This window comes from Sphaerodactylus townsendi, linkage group LG07, assembly GCF_021028975.2.
Source record: "Sphaerodactylus townsendi isolate TG3544 linkage group LG07, MPM_Stown_v2.3, whole genome shotgun sequence".
In the NCBI taxonomy this organism is placed as follows: domain Eukaryota; kingdom Metazoa; phylum Chordata; class Lepidosauria; order Squamata; family Sphaerodactylidae; genus Sphaerodactylus; species Sphaerodactylus townsendi.
In genome coordinates, this window is record NC_059431.1 from 11,147,889 (window position 1) to 11,165,371 (window position 17,483).

The 17,483-nt window shown below is 47.2% G+C and overlaps 1 long non-coding RNA gene across 1 annotated transcript; it reads right to left on the reverse strand.

The window, feature by feature from the left end:
* Nucleotides 1-340: 340 nt before the first annotated feature.
* LOC125436135 lies at nucleotides 341-17,356 on the reverse strand. The gene is made up of 3 exons (XR_007245002.1): nucleotides 17,207-17,356; nucleotides 2,682-2,684; nucleotides 341-355 (listed from the first exon to the last, which is right to left on the reverse strand). It is a non-coding gene; the product is annotated as an uncharacterized LOC125436135 (long non-coding RNA).
* Between the last annotated feature and the right edge of the window lie 127 nt (nucleotides 17,357-17,483).

A 17,483-nucleotide genomic window follows, 5' to 3' on the forward strand; every position in this document is an offset into this window, starting at 1 on the left:
ACGGAGCTATTCCACCGGGCTTTTGGAGGGGCCAGCCGTGGTTCTGCCTCCCCCCACTGAAACTGAGGCTGCCGGGTTCCATCTTTTATTACGGTTGGGCCTGATTTATGGATTCCATCGCGAGCCCGGCCTACTCCCTCCCTTTCTTTTTAGCCTTAGACCGGGTGCCTGTTTTTAAACAACTTTTGTTTATAAAAACCTTGGTTGTCTTAATTTATAGCTTTTTGCTGTTTGTAATCGCTGCATAGGTTTTAATGGGTTCAGTGTTTTATGTTGTTGACTTTATGCTGTTGATTGCTGTTCGGGAGAACAGCCGTATTGTGAGCCGCCTCGAGCCCTTCGGGGATGAGGCGGCCTATACAATTAATACATAAAAATAAATAAATAAATAATAAAGGAACCCGTTTTCCTTTTTCTCATTTCGATGTGCGCCTTTTACCCGTTCAGGCAACAATTGGAGCCCGTGGAAACAATCCGGGTTGGGGAGGGGTGGGGAGAGGGAAGAAGGGGCTTTTAGAGCCCTGGAGCAGCGGCAGCAAGGCACTGCTGCCTCGGGGCGGGGGTGTGGCCGTTCCCCCACATGACTGTGTAACCCCTATGCTCAGAATGGGTTGACCCAGAAAGGGGTGGAGACTCAAAGCAGCAGAAGGCTGCAGAGCTCATGTAGTTTGGAGGCTACCAGACTCGGACCTTGATTTCTGTAAGCCCTTAACACCTTGTTAAGGTAACTGCAATGTTGTTGGGAACTAATGGGAAGGTAGTTGTTTATTCTTGCTATGTTGTAATGTTGGAGTTTATTGTTTCAGGGTTTCTTTTTGTGGTTGTAATGGGTGAGAGTTCTCCTGGAAACCTTCACCATGTTGAATCCTGTTCATCAAGCCCTTGGAGTCTTCAGGAGCCAACCCACTTGCAAAGAAGAATTGGACTTGGCAGTATCAGTAGACTGTAAATATAAGGACTTGAAAATGAAACCTGAACAGGACCTTGAAGTATGATGTTAGATGTTTATGTTTGATGTTATATGTTAAGAAAGTAAACCATTTTGTTTTTAAAATTTGTTGTTGCAAACTCATTCCAAGTTCTGCCCCACAGAACACACAGATAGAGGTTACAACTGCACGGCGGCCATCTGGGGCATTTCTCCCCAGACCACCCCATTCACGCTCCACCTCTGCAATGGCCCTTTCTGCACAGACAATTTAAAACATTTTGAGGCAGGAAATAAAACATTCCCTCTATGGAGTTCCACACTGCTTTTGCTCCTTTTGGTTTCCAAAACATTTTAGTTGCAGCCTCAAAATGTTTTCAGTGAATCCTCTTTAAAAAATGATTTTTTCGGCTGAAACACTTTCAAAGTGGCTTCAATTGCCATGCGATCACTGTGAGCCTTTCCCCACTTATGGTTTGCAGCGCGCTACTCTCAGCGCAAGCGATTTCCGCCACGGGTCGTGTTCCCCACTGCCCCGCGCTCTGCACGGGCAATCAGAAGGTACCGTTTCTTCAGCGTCAGAAATGACACACGCTGAGGGGACGTGAGAGCACAGAGTCGGGGCGGCTGCGTTGTCGCCGCCCGGACTTGTGGGGAGCGCCATTGGACCACGCACTATTTGGGGAGAGTAGCGCGCAGCAAACGGTAAGTAGAAAGGGCCTTTGAGTCGTTTTCCATACCTCTCTGCCATCCTCGAACTTCTTCCTCAACACCATTTGTATGATTGTTTTTGTATAATTGTTGTTTTATTTTACATTGTGAACCAACTTGAGTGCCACAAGGTTGAGAGGCAGCTAGCAAATGTTTTAAACAAACCAACAAATAAAACAAAATCTGCTGATATTCAACTTGATTACTTTGAAGAGTTGGAAGAAGAAGAGTTGGATTTATATCCCCCCTTCTCTCCTGCAAAGAGACTCAAGGGGGTTTACAATCTCCTTTCCCTTCCCCCCTCACAACAAACACCCTGTGAGGTGGGTGGGGCTGAGAGAGCGCCGAAGAACTGTGACTAGCCCAAGATCACCCAGCTGGCATGTGTTGGAGTGCACAGGCTAATCTGAATTCCCCAGATAAGCCTCCACAGCTCAAGCGGCAGAGCGGGGAATCAAACTTGGTTCCTCCAGATTAGAATACACCTGCTCTTAACCACTACGCCACTGCTGCTCTTGGGAAGTAAGAGTGGAAGCTGTAGTGAGCTGAAATATAATTTCAATTAAGGAATCAGCGCTGAATCTCATCGGTGGAGCCAAGAATACTTTGGTGCATTCAATTCTTATAGATTCCTCCTTCTGGGAATGAAAGAGGCGACTTTAAGCTTTGACCAGAGATCACCATGTACAAATCCACAATAGCGGAACCAAAAAGTCCAGCTTCTTCTGGCAATTCAAACTCGCAGTCGAGAAAAGGGGGGGGATAATCGTGAAATACAACCACGCAACTGCAAAAGATATCATCCGCTGAACCCCAGCCGAATTTGCTCAAACCAAATATACGATCGACGAAAAGACGTGCGCTTCCCCATCTCCTTCGATCCCCATCTGTCTGTCTATTTATTTATCTGTCTTCGCGAGATGTATTCTAATCTACGCCGAGGAGCCGCAGTAGTAAAGAGCCGGCAGAAGGAGCGTCTACCCAGAGTTTGGTTCTTGCTCACTGATTTAGTATTCAGGATTTAGGATTTATGAAGGAACACTCCCTTGTCACGCCATCGATCAGAGGCAGACACCAGAGAGATGGAAGTGAGAGGGGGGAAAAAATTAAAAACCTGTTTATAGCTTAACTTGCTCTAGGCGTCTTTGAGTTTATTGTGCAGCTCGGTTCATTCCGGCGTTTCAATTTGAATGGTTCGCTTATTCGCTGTGGCTAAAAAAAAAAAAAATCTAAATTAAAAACCATAAGGAAAACCTATTTAAGAAAAAGGGGGAAGGGAAGGGTTGAGGGGAGTCAACCGCACCTCCAAACGTTACGAGGTGTCAGTGGGTAATTTAGGGGCCTGGCGGATCTCGTTGCCAACTCCTCTGGCTTGACGCGCGCCGGAGGCATCGAAATCGGGGGGAGGGGCCTCCCGCTGTCAAGACCTGCAATGCAGATGTAAAGATTCGACCGGGCGCCTTATTTGGGAAGCACAAATGAATGGGGGAACCCACTTTTCTGCAGGGTTACAGTGTCACCATAGAATCCAGCAAGATTTGGGGGGGGATAAGCTTTTGAGAGCCAAAACTCCTTTTGCAGCCGTGGCGTAGGAGGTTAAGAGCTCGTGTATCTGATCTGGAGGAACCGGGTTTGATTCCCAGCTCTGCCGCCTGAGCTGTGGAGGCTTATCTGGGGAATTTGGATTAGCATGGGTGACCTTGGGCTAGTCACAGCTTCTCGGAGCTCTCTCAGCCCCACCTACCTCACAGAGTGTTTGTTGTGAGGGGGGAAGGGCAAGAAGATTGTAAGCCCCTTTGAGTCTCCTTACAGGAGAGAAAGGGGGGATAAAAATCCAAACTCCTCCTCCTCCTCCTCCTCCTCCTCCTCCTCCTCCTCCTCCTCCTCTTCTTCTTCTTCTTCTTCTTCTTCTTCTTCTTCTTCTTCTTCTTCTTCTCTTCCTCAGATCACACCTCACAGGGTGTTTGTTGTGAGGGGGGAAGGGCAAGGAGATTGTCAGCCCCTTTGAGTTTCCTACAGGAGAGAAAGGGGGGATATAAATCCAAATTTCCTCCTCCTCCTCCTCCTCTTCTTCTTCTTCTTCTTCTTCTTCTTCTTCTTCTCATTATTATTATTATTATTATTATTATTATTATTATTATTATTATTATTATTATTATTATTATTATTATTGCAGACCACCATGATTATCCTCTGAAACTTGTCTGAAGGGTTGCTTGCTACTGAATATTTGCTGTCAACTCCAGAAGAAGCAACTATAACAAATGACACATTCAGCCAATCAGTTTCATTACAGGATGAAGTCAAACCTGTCAACTGAAGTCTTCCCATATGGCAGGAGGCTGGTGGCCCTAGGCTATATCCTAATCTTCTAAAATTTAGATTAGTAAATTGTGGAAGTGTTTGAGGTGCTGTATATCAGAAAAAGAAGGAGGAGAAGGAGTAGTAGTTTGGATTTATACCCCACCTTTCTCTCCTGTAAGGAGACTCAAGATGGCTGACAAGATTCTTTCCCCAGAACTGTGACTAGCCCAAGGTCACCCAGCTGGCATGTGTTGGAGCGCACAAGCTAATCTGGTTCACCAGATACACCTCCACTGCTCAAGTGGCAGACTAGGGAATCAAACCCAGTTTTCCAGATTAGAGTGCGCCTGCTCTTAACCACTACCCCATGCTGGCTCTCTTAGTACAGGAGTCCTTAGACATGGTGGCTGAACCGGATTTGGGTTCAAATGCTAGTCAGTCTAGGAAACCTGCAGGGTGACAGTATCCTAGTGAAGCATGCTGGATTATGTTGGGGCAAAAACTTACTCTGTTGGTACAGCTGTTGTGTAACAACAAAATAATTTTATTACAGTTTCAATGAATGGTCCAAGCGAACGCTGACTCACACATCAAGAGAAAAATGTTATATGCCTTTAAGGGAGAATGAAATATTCCACTGGTCATGTACCACATTGTAACTTACTCATGTTGTGTTTAGGAAACACAAATCCATGTCATACATATATCCAGAAAACTCATCCTCATAGATTGGCTCATGATGGTTCATAAAATGGCATAGTGGTTAAGAGCAGCTGCACTCTAATGTGGAGAACCGGGTTTGATTCCCTGCTTTACCACTTCAGCTGTGGAGGCTTATCTGGGGACCTAGATTAGCCTGTGCACTCCAACACATGCCAGCTGGGTGACCTTGGGCCAGTCACAGCTCTATGGAAGTCTCTCAGCCCCACCCACCTCACGGGGGGGGGGGAAGGGGAAGGGAAGGGAAGGGAAAGGAGGGGGGGAAAGGAAAGGAGATTGTCAGCCCCTTTGAATCTCCTACAGGAGAAAAAGGGGGTTATAAATCCAAAATCTTCTTCTTCTATATTTATTATTGCAAAACATGACTGACCAAGTAGAGAAGCAGCGGAAGGCTGCCTGTGCAGATTGAAACTGGGGCAGGAAGTTGGCTGTTACAATTTCTCTTAAAGGCACAGATGCATATATTTCAACATGAATTGCAAAGAAGGCTGATTGCACCAAATATCTATGGCTACCAATCTTGATCCTCGTTGATCTGAGATTGCAAATGCCTTAGCAGACCAGGTGCTCAGGAGTAGCAGCAGCAGCAGCAGGCCATTGCTTTCACATCCTGCATGTGAGCTCCCAAAGGCACCTGGTGGGCCACTGCGAGTAGCAGAGTGCTGGACTGGATGGACTCTGGTCTGATCCAGCAGGCTAGTTCTTATATATTTTCTAAAATACTGATCATTGCAAAAAAGGATAATATGAGGACTAATTAATCCTTTGGATCTACGCTCAGGGGATAAACTGACTTTTTAAATCTGGAAAGGGAATCGGTATCTGTTTTCACTCCAGTTTGCTTTATTTAACTCTTATAAATATACTTTCCTCTTCCTGTGAGTCTTCCTTTTTGGAAATGAGACGTTTTTTCAGGAGGGATATGGAAACTTGGAGTGATATACTCGCTTTTTACTTTGCAAAACTTTTCCTGGATGAACATGACACATCTTGAGATACGGTAGAGATTTAGCACAAAAGATGCGCAGTATTTCCTTTTTTAAAAAAAAACCATCTATAATAATTCCCACATTTTTTCATTTCATTTCATTTTAACCTTTAATGGCATATAAATTATTAGCATATTTCCATTTAAAAGAGAAAACTTTAAAAACATTTAAATACGGGTGTTTAAAATGCTTTCCAAGAATTTAGCCACTGCCAAGGTGATCGATGGATTACAGTCACTTAGCAGAAAGCGAGTGGTCTGGGACTTGGAGTGCTCAAGTCTTGGAAGCAGCAGAGGGTGAATTAAAATCATGCGCAGGTTACTGTGAAGACAGCATTCCAGAAGAATATGAGTTATGGTTGATTCCCACATTTTAAAAAGTCATGTGATGTATTAGTGATTCACCTAGTTTGGTAAAAAAATTTGGGCACCCCTGATATGGACCCTGCCACCCGTGTCTGAGGGTTCCTTACGAAGGCGGAGTGTGGATTTTGCATGCTTCCCACATCTATTGAAGTTGCTAAATGCATCGTAATCTCTATGGGAGATCAGTCAATTACAGCAAATTGAGCTATTTCATTTCTGCCTGCAAATGGCTTCCCGTTACACAAGTAGACACATTAATCTAATAACTAATGATCATATATTTTACTAATCATACAGCGCCACATGTGGTATTATATCTAATTATATTTAAGATTAAGACATCTTTACATGTGTGATCCTTGCCAGTTGCTGGTTTGGTTGACTGTGTATAAATCTCCGCATAAAAACACTGAAGGCAAAAATACTGAAGAAAAGAGGGAAAACGTCTCTTCCGCTCCCTACTTGGGCTTTGGTCAATTCTAATCTTAAAACAACTTTTAACAGAAACCCAAGAAATACTTTTTGCAACTGTAGGGTGGGATACTTTTAAGAAGTACTACCTGATTATTTTAAGCAATGCTTCCTAAATATAGAATACTTCCTGAATGCTTTTAAGAACATAAGAACATAAGAACAAGCCTGCTGGATCAGACCAGAGTCCATCTAGTCCAGCTCTCTGCTACTCGCAGTGGCCCACCAGGTGCCTTTGGGAGCTCACCTGCAGGATGTGAACGCAATGGCCTTCTGCGGCTGTTGCTCCCAAGCACCTGGTCTGCTAAGGCATTTGAAATCTGAGATCAAGGAGGATCAAGATTGGCAGCCATAGATTGACTTCTCCTCCATAAATCTGTCCAAGCCCCTTTTAAAGCTATCCAGGTAAGTGGCCATCACCACCTCCTGTGGCAGCACATTCCAAACACCAATCACACGTTGCGTGAAGAAGTGTTTCCTTTTATTAGTCCTAATTCTTCCCCCCAGCATATTCAATGAATGCCCCCTGGTTCTAGTTTATGAGATGACACCATCCACTCTCCCTTATATTCCCTCAATCTGGAATTCCATGTGGTACCACCTCCCTCATTTTTGGTAAATAAGTGTATATTTTCTTTTTCTTTTGTATTTATACATATTTACGATTATGGACATTATTTATAGTCCATATTTCTCACTGGGATTCACTGCGGATTATGACAAGATTACACTGTTGAGCAACTGGTTGTATTTCATGAGCAAATTACCCATCATAGAAAACCTCCCCGATCTTCATCTACCAGCTCACTCTATTCCTTCTCCTGACTCTTGCCCTCACGAACCATCTGTGAGATGGTCACAACCAACTTTTTGGATCTGACCCATGGTTTGAGAACTACTGCGCTACAACATAAGACTGGCTACTGAATCTCTGATGGTGGTATACAGAGGCGTAGCTCCAAGGGGACGTGGGGGCATGACACACCGGGCATGCACCCCCATGGGTGCGTGGCAGGGGCATTCCAGGGCGAGATGGGGCATTCTGGGGTGGGACGGGGCAGAGGAAGAAGAAGAAGAGTTTGGATTTATATCCCCCCTTTCTCTCCTGTAGGAGACTCAAAGGGGCTGACAATCTCCTTGCCCTTCCCCCCTCACAACAAACACCCTGTGAGGTAGGTGGGGCTGAGAGAGCTCCGAGAAGCTGTGACTAGCCCAAGGTCACCCAGCTGGCGTGTGTGGGGGTGCACAGGCTAATCTGAATTCCCCAGATAAGGCTCCACAGCTCAAGCGGCAGAGCTGGGAATCAAACCCGGTTCCTCCAGATTAGATATACAAGCTCACCAGTGCACCGGGCACTTTTCCCCCTTGCTACGCCTCTGGTGGTATACTCTTCCCCACATAAAGATGTAATTAAGTTTGTAATTTCCTCTACATACCAGGCATACCAGGCCTTCTTTGTGATAGAAAACTCTGCCTGGGTCCTAGTGCCTACCTAGCACTGCTGTGCCTGGGTCCTAGTTCCTCCAACTCTGCTACCCCCCTCCAATCCGTTTGAAAGGAAAAAGACATTTGGCATTATTTAATTATGCAACATTATATAACACTAGTGGGCCCGGCCACGCGTTGCTGTGGCAATTGTCCTTCTCATCACAGTCCGCAACCCACACAGATGTCCATGCAGGTCCGATGATCCCCAGCATAGCCTTTTGGGGTGGTCAAATGGAATCCCTCTTTCCCTTTTCAATGCACATCAGTATATGGTGCTGTCTTGTTTTTTTAGTATAAGGCAGGGGTATGGAACCTGCGGCTCTCCAGATGTTCAGGAACTACAATTCCCATCAGCCTCTGTCAGCATGGCCAATTGGCCATGCTGGTAGGGGCTGATGGGAATTGTAGTTCCTGAACATCTGGAGAGCCACAGGTTCCCTACCCCTGGTATAAGGTAACCCTTCCCATTCCACAACAGAACTGTCCAGAGTGAGAATCCCGCTGTCCATGAAGCTGGTTGACACGCACAGTCCTGGCTTGGGGAAGGCAGAACTGGGGCAAGGAGGCTATCCCAGTCAGGCAGCAGAGGCAGGGTGGCGAGGCGCTCAGATCGAGGCCAGCTCTCTGGGTTCTTAAAGGGCCATGTGCAAAAGAAGCAGAGCCGGTGGTGTTGGTTTGCCCCCACCCCGCGGATTGTCTTAGAAGAAAAAGGCAAACTCCAGCTTGCTTTTAGTAAAAGAGAGCTGTGGCGAATATGGGTGAGGAAGTGGGTAAGTGGTGGTTGGATGTGAGGGAGGGCAGAGTGAGGTGTGTGAGGATGAGCTGGATGTGTATGAGAGTATGTGTGTTGTGTGGTAGCAGTGGGTGAGGCACAGAGAGTGAAAGTTACCTGCGTATGAGTGTGGGGGAACCCCCACCTTACGTCTCAGATGGCAAAGTGTGTATGTGTTTCACTTCCACTCGTATTACCTATTTACTGTTTTCACTGCTCATCTCTGGTCATCTGTGGGAACATCCTAAGCCCTCATACCAAGCCCTCAGGCCACGGACAGACAGGCTACACAAACATTCTAAGGGTGACAGTTAAACAGAGCCAGCTTCATGGCCTGGTGCTCCAGGAAAAGGACGTTTTACCTGACTCAGGTATGGACTTTCGGCGATTTGAAGGTCCGATTACCTTCCTGCAACAGGGAGGAACGCCCCGTGAAAATTTGGGGGCGATCCATCCAGCAGCTTCTGAGGGAGACCATCAGGGACAAACACACTGTTAGATTTATATATATATATATAGATTGGCACCCAACTCAATTACATACCTTTACTCCCGGCTGGCCTTCCCTGTTCACCATGCCAGTGGTGCCTGCCCACCCTCTGTTAGCCTAGTTTCCCTGCTGGTGCCAGTTGGGCTACAGGATTGGGCTGGAAGCGGGCTGCAAGCCTCCCTTACCTGCATCCGGTTTGCTGGCCTGGATCAGCTGTCAGGTGGACCCATGACCCAGCAACAGCAATTGGATTTAAAATAACAATGTGGGGAGTTCTCTCCAGAAGGAGACAGGCCCGCTCCCACCCAGTCAGCCATTTTGCCAAGAAAAAAATACGAGGCAGTTGTCAAAAGGCAAGTATCGATGATAGGTTCAACGAACTAGAAATGCTCTTGTATCAAAGTACCATGACCAATAATGCACAAAATAATGGTTTTGACTAAGACAGCGTGTAAAAATGAATAAGAATTCTCATATTTGTTTGGGACTATATTCTAATGCGGAAGCATACAATTTCCTCAACCACTGCACCTCAACTGACCATACTCGCATCTTTATGGGAGAGAGTATAGAAGAGTTAGGCTTGGGGGGTACCTCTTGACAACTGTGTGGGGGACATTTATGGGTAGTAAATGAACTCCGAGGCCTCTGGCATTCATAACACAGTGATGTCATTTCCAGTATACACCAAAGTGACATCATCACATCACTGATGACAAGATGGTCAAAATGGCTTCTACAACTTACTCTCACTCTGGTGAAAAGTCCCAAAACTCGCTCTTTCCAAGAGCTGACATAGACCACAGTTTTAACATATGGTTTTACCACAGAGTTTCTGGCAATTCCTAGAACTTCCCTTGGCAATGTCAGCAATGTCACTGCATGGTGTAGTGGTTAAGAGCAGGGGGAGTCTGATCTGCAGAACTGGATTTGATTTCCCACTCCTCCACCTGAGTGGCAGAGGCTTATCTGGTGAACTAGGTGTGTTTCTGCACTCCTACATTCCTGCTGAGTGGCCTTGGGCTAATCACAGTTCTCTCAGAACACTCTCTGCCCCACCTACCTCCAGAGGCGGACCTCCCATAGGGCAGAGGGGGCAGCTGCCTTGGGCGTAGCAATTGTTGGTCACGCATTAGAGGCTGACAAAATGTCCGGAAATGCGGCCGCGCCCACTCTCCTGGACCTGGCCGCCAGCCCACAAAGCTTCACCCGGATCAGCCTGGACTAACCGGAAGTCAAACTCCAGGATGGGAGAGCTGCCCGCCTCCCGCTGAGTTCAGTCGCAAGGGCTGTCCCTGACCCCGCTTCCACCATCTTCCCCTTTCTGCCCTCGTCGGGCCGCCAGTTATTCCTGGAAGGCAGCGCATGGATCGCCTTCCCTGAGGCCGTTTGCCTGGCAAACCAGGCGGCACTCACGGCTCCTGCTCCGGAAGCAGCTGCCGCCACCACCTCGAGTCCCCCCCCAAATCATGCCAGCTGTCCCCAAATCATGCTCTTCGCCTACAAGGCGTCTGCCCAGTTGCTTCCGGTTGCTCTCTCTCTGATGAGCGGCCCTAAGTTGGACGGGCGGGCGGCGGCGCCCAAGAACCGCGAGGCCGCTGCCGCTTCCACCGCCTCCTGCTCACCTTCTGCGAGTTCGGCAGCGGCTGGCGGCAAGCGCTCGAGAACTGTGAGGCCGCTCACGCTTGTAAAGTTCCACCACCTCTTGGAACTGTGTTGCTGGCGCTCATCGTTCTGAGCCGCCGTTCAACTTAGGGCCGCCATCAGAGAGCAAACTCGGGAAGCGACCGGGCTGGCTCAGGAAGGGGATGGCTGCCGTTACCGGCCGGCGCCGCAGCGTGGCATGATCTGGGGACTCGGGGTGGCAGCGCAGCTGCTCCAGGGCAGGGGCCGCGGAGGTCAAGCACCCTCCTGCTGCGCTGCCCTAAGTTGGACGGCGCGGCGGGCGCCCAGAACCGTGAGGCCGCCGCTTCCTTCCGTTCCACCGCCCCGGCCCGCGGCATGGACTTTACGCCAAGTGCTCATGGAGCTGCCGCTGTGCGCCAGCCAGGAGTCAGTCAGAAGAGGAGGGGAGGCTACTGGACGGCGGCCTGAGGGTCACGCGACGAGCGGGCGCCGACTTTGAGTCATGCGACGGGAGGGCAGTCCGCCCAGCACCTAAGCTATTAAACAATCAGCAGGTAAGGCTCAGCAGCACCCCTCTCTTTACGCCTGCTTTCACACACCTGTTCCAGAGGGGCTGAGACTCCCCGGACTGTGGCTTCTTCCTCTCTTGCATCAGTGACCTGTTTGCATCAGTGGGGTGGGGGAGAGAAGGGGCTTCCCTTTGAGGACCTGAAGCAATTCAAGGATGCAAAAGAGAGAGATGGGATGGAATGACCTTGTTCCCTTCGGGTTGGGGACTCCTGGAGATTTGGGGAGTTTGGGAAGAGGGGAGGGAATGAAATAGGGCTGTGATTCCCTAGAGTCAGTTCCCCTAAGCAGCTATCTCTCACTTCAAGGAAACTGATATCTGTAGTCTAAAGAGGAGCCTCATAATTCTGGGAGGTTTCCAGGCCCTACTTTTGGGGTTGGCATCTCTGGGACAGGTGGATGGCGGCACAAGGATTACCCATGTTCCAAAAAAACAAACGTAGCATTTCTGGTAAAGAGTAATTAGGCTTGTGTAACCCCCTGCCACAGGATGTCAGGGATCACCAGCTTAAGATAGTTTCCAAAGGGGATTGGAATCAGTCATGGAAGGGGAGGTTCCTTTGTGGCTCCAGGCCATGCTGATGATGATCCTACAGAAGAAACTCAGTGTTCACGGGTCAGCAACTGTGGATGAATGATATGGTAGCTAAGAATGGCAGATAGCTGAGAGCATTATTCAGTCAGCTTTCATGCGTTTCAGTGTGCTGCCTATTGGGAACTTCATGCCTTTTCTGTTGAGGTAATGCTTTCCTGGTTTGTCATGTGAAGTGAACAGTGATTCTAATTTTGCTCCAGTTTAGAGGACCCCAGTGAAAATGGCAGCAGCATTGTTGTATTGCTTCAAAGTGATCTTGTGGACTGGAGTAGATGTTTTGTGTGCTCTGTGGGACCTTTCATGAACTTGAGAGATCTGTACCTGTACCATAAACAGCAGCAAGGAGGAGAGTGGAGAGATAAATGTCATCTTACCTGGCTTGTTTTTTGGAGATACTTAAACTATTTTCTTGGTGGGGACACTAGCTCATTATGAATGGGCATCCACTTCTTCCTGAACTGTGTGGCTTGATTTTTAGGGAGTGAGGGCAAACTGTCAACAAATCTGCTTTGGGGTGCAATGCGGTGTGTATTGCTTCATGCTTTCCAGTGAGGCTACCTCAAACTTATCTTCCAAAAATCCTTGTGTTTTATTCTGAGTATTGCAAGTTAAGTTATTTTCTAAAGAGTAAATTATTTTAAGTTTTTCTATGACTAAGGTTTGTGACATTAACAAATCCATACCATGGAAGACTACCTCAAACTTATCTTCCAAAAATCTTGTGTTTTATTCTGAGTATTGCAAGTTAAGTTATTTTCTAAAGAGTAAATTATTTTAAGTTGTTCTAAGACTAAGTTTTCTAAGTTATTTTCTAAAGCAGTTTTCACAGTAGTAAATAAACATTTTAAAAGCAGACTATTGCTGTCTTCCGATTTGTGAGTTGGGGCATTTTCATAATATGATGATGATTTAGAAAATGACCTGGTGTAAAAAATCATTGTTTGGTCGTGGTGGCGGAGGGTGGGCGCCCATGGGGGGGGGGGGCACCAAACTCAGGTTTTGCCCGGGGGCTCAGGTTTGCCTAGGTACGCCTCTGCCTACCTCACAAGGTGTCTGTTGTGGGGAGAGGAAGGGAAAGGAGCTTGTAGGCCCCTTTGAGTCTTCTTATAGGAGAGAAAGCCAGGGTATAAATCCAAATTCTTCCTCCTTTTCCTCTTCTTCTTAGGTTAGTGCCAAGGAGCATAAAGTCTTGGAGCACTTGGAGTACTGTGTTCAGTTCTGGTCGCCGCATCTCAAAAAGGATTTTGAGGAGATAGAAAAAGTGCAGAGAAGGGCAACAAGGATGATTGAGGGACTGGAGCGCCTTCCTTATGAGGAGAGGCTGCAGCGTTTGGGACTCTTTAGTTTGGAGAGGAGACGTCTGAGGGGGGATATGATTGAAGTCTATAAAATTATGCATGAGATAGAAAATGTTGACAAAGATACATTTTTCTCTCTTTCTCACAATATTAGAACCAGGGGGCATACATTGAAAATGCTGGGGGGAAGAATTAGGACTAATTAAAGGAAACACTTCTTGGGCCTTTCCCCACTTACCTTAAGCCCCGCGCTACTCGAGGAGAGTAGCTGGGGTCCGCCGCACTTCACTGAGAGGGCGGCGACAGCGAGTCACTTCAAAGCTGCTGCTGTCGCTTCCTCAGCAAGAGGCATCCCAGGCGCTTCTTCTCATAACGGCTTTGATGGGTCTAGCGATGGGTCGGGATGGCCGATCGCTTGGGATGCTGCTGAGAGCAGCGCGCGGCATAGAGGGGAACGAGGAGAGTGGGGAAAGGCCCCTTCACACAACGTGTGATTGGTGTTTGGAATATGCTGCCACAGGAGGTGGTGATGGCCACTAACCTGGATAGCTTTAAAAAGGGCTTGGACAGATTTATGGGGGAGAAGTCGATCTATGGCTACCAATCTTGATCTGAGATTGCAAATGCCTTTGCAGACCAGGTGCTCAGGAGCAGCAGCAGCAGAAGGCCATTGCTTTCCCATCCTGCACATGAGCTCCCAAAGGCACCTGGTGGGCCACTGTGAGTGCTGGACTAGATGGACTCTGGTCTGATCCAGCTGGCTAGTTCTTATGTTCTTATGTTCTTATGTCTTGAAGCTAACTGTGTGAGCTGAGACCAATCCGTACCCCTCCATCTAACCTACCTCACCGCATTGTTGTGAGAATGATGGGGAAACCCTTGTAAACCTCACCCCAAGTTCATTGAGGGCAAGAGGGGGGTAAAAAGAATAATTTTACTTGACTGACCGTGCACCTGTAAGCAGAGTGACACCCTCCCAAGCCCATTTTGGGGAAATGTGCTCATTTTTCTTAGCTTTGAGAGATAAAATAAATAAGGTGCAGCAATCCAGGACAATCACCGGGAACTCATTTTTTAAAAATGTGACGGAATTACCTGAAAGAACCTTGCCGATCCCTGGAGGAGAAGGAAGTTAATTGCCAGGTACCCCTCGGTGAGAATTACAATTTTTCAATTACTTTATTTCATCCTACACCTTTGCCCTTCCGCATTTCACATTCTACTTTTAGCAAGAACACCATCCCGAATTAGAATCTATGGTAAGGGGACAGAGAGCTGTGATGCCACATAGAATAACCAGGCACGGAATCGCCACTCACATTTGCGCCGACATACTGCTATTGTTCTCCGTCTCTTGTACATATAGAGAGACAGAGCCCATACATATGATATACACTGTGATATATTTACAGTCCTTAAAATCGTCTTGTAAAATAGGTCACCATGATTATAGGGCACTTGAAGGCCCCTTCCGCACATGCAGAATAAGACACTTTCAATCCACTTTCAATGCACTTTGCAGCTGGATTTTACTGTGCGGAATAGTAAGATCCACTTTCAAACAATAGGGATGCCATGTCGAAGGCTTTCACGGCTGGATTCAACTGGTTCTGGTGGGTTTTCCGGGCTGTGTGGCTGTGCGTCCGGCGGATCTTGTTCCTAAAGTTTTGCCTGCATTTGTGGCTGGCATCTTCAGAGGTGTATCACAGAGGGAAGTCTGTTACACACTGTGTCCACCAGATCCACCAGACCACAGCCACACAGCCCGGAAAACCCACCAGAACCAATAGGGATGCTATCACTTTGTGGGGGCAAAACTCATTTTGGTGGCAGCTTGAACGCATTTCTTTCTCCTTCTCTCTCCTTTACCCGGAAGCCAGGGTGCATAGTCAAGAACCAGGGGGGGCATTCATTGAAAAATGCTGGGGAAGAATTAGGACTAATAAAAGGAAACACTTCTCTTCACCAACGTGTAATTGGTGGGCTTGGGAATATGCTGCCACAGGAGGTGGTGGATGGCCACTAACCTGGATAAGGCACAGGCAGCATTTTTACTTGTAAAGCGGGGCTTGGGCAGATTTATGTGGAGGAGAAGCTCCATTCATGGCTACCCATCTTGATTCCTCCTTGATCTGAGATTGCAAAATGCCTTAGCAGACCAGGGTAGCTCCAGGAGCAGCAGTAGCAGCAGCAGGCCATTGCTTTTCACATCCTGCATGTGAGATCCCAAAGGCACCTGGTGGGCCACTGTGAGTAGCAGAGTGCTGGACTAGATGGACTCTGGTCTGATCCAGCAGGCTAGTTCTTATGTTCTTATGTTCTTATCTTGTAGGCCAGGCTGGGCAAGTTGGAACTAAAAAATGTAGGGCCACAGATGGGACCTCGGGTTCTGAGCCTTCACCAAGGCAGTTCTCCTTCTGCACTGACGGGGTCTCTTGCTCACTTCCACTTCTCACCCAGTTCCATGAATCACATTGTGCCAACTATATGATACACCTCCCAATATTCAGCTTTCCTGGGACTTTTAGTGAGCTTATTGGATTTCTTGAGTGACAGGTGCAACTATGATTATTCCGTTCAATTAGCAGGCTTTGTAGGCTGTGTTAGAGTTCCCTACCTGAGGGGGCGAGGTAGCAACTGTGGTAATAGAAATTATATTTCTAGAGACATGCACAGGAACACAGATGACATTTGTTCAAGAAATATGGTAGTGAAAACAAAGCACAGGTCCTTGTGTGTAACTAAAGGGGGAAAGATAACAGGAAAAAAACCCACAATTTCACTACTTGCTTAGGTGCATGGATTACTGAGAGGAGAAGGTTTTTATTTATTAAGAACCAGCAGATTCCAGCGAATCAAGTTCGATTCCCCACTACTCCACATGAAGCCTGCTGGGCAACCTGTCAGCCCCATCTAACCCACAGGGCGTCTGTTGTAGGGAGAGGAAGGGTTTGAGACTCTTAAAAGTAGAGCAAAGCCAAACTCTTCTTGTGCTTCATCTATTTATTTGGGCTATTTTGGTCTCATCAGATCTCAGAGGCTAAACAGGGACAGCTCTGGTTAGCACTTGGATGGGAGATCACCAAGGAAGTCCAGAGGTACTACACAGAGGCAGGAAACGCAAATCATCTGACAGTGTCTTTTGACTTGAAGACCCTACACAGTTATGGTAAGTTGGCTACAACCTGGCATCCTCTTTCCCAAGTGACTTCCGTTCATGCCAGTCCCATTAACCTTGGCACAGCTTTTCTAAAAGGCCCTCTTCCCTTTTCTACTAGCAAAAAATCTGGTAGGATCCATATTTTAATAAGCATAAGCATAAGCATTTTATTGTCATTGTGCACGCAGAACGAAATTTACAGCAGCATTCCTCGATGCACACAATTCCAGACTCACACTTCCCCATCCCTCACTTTCCTCTTCCTCTCTCCACTCCATCCCTACACAGCCCCAAACACATCAACATCGAAGTCAGCTGGAGTTCACTCATATAGCCACAGCTCTAGGAGTAGAAGCTGTCTCTAAGCCTCTTTGTCCTAGTTTTGATAGGACCTGTATCGCTCAAGTTTGATGGTAACAGTTCAAAAAAGAGAGGTGCGCTGGATGAGACGGGTCTCTCAGTAGAATATTTTGGGCTTTTAGGCTTTCGGGAATTATATAGAGTGCCTCTTTCAAGGAGGGGAGAGGGCAGCCGATAACTCCTCTGTGCAGTAGTGATCACCCCTTTGAATGCTTCCTCTTATCTGCCACTGTGCAACTGGGAGAACCATACAAAGCATGTAGTAGGTTAAGACACACTCCTCTATAGCACAGCAGTAAAAGGACACCAAGGAGTTTTCCATTCAGCTGTTGTTTCCTCTTTAAAAGTCTCTCAGATAGTACAGTCTTTGCTGGGCCTTCTTGAACCACCTGCGGCAGTCTGTACTTCCAGGTCAAGTCCTTTCTTTAATCATAACGCCTAGAAATTTAAAACTAGCCACCAGCTTCTACTTGGATCTCCATTTATAGTCAAGGGCTGAATTTCTGAGCTATTCCTTCTATGGTGGAGTCCACTATAAGCTTCCTTTGTCTTGTTAGTATATTAAGAACCAGGTTATTTTCCCCTGCACCATGAGAGCAGTCGGTCCACCTCACTCCGGCAGGTGCAGACTCCATCCCT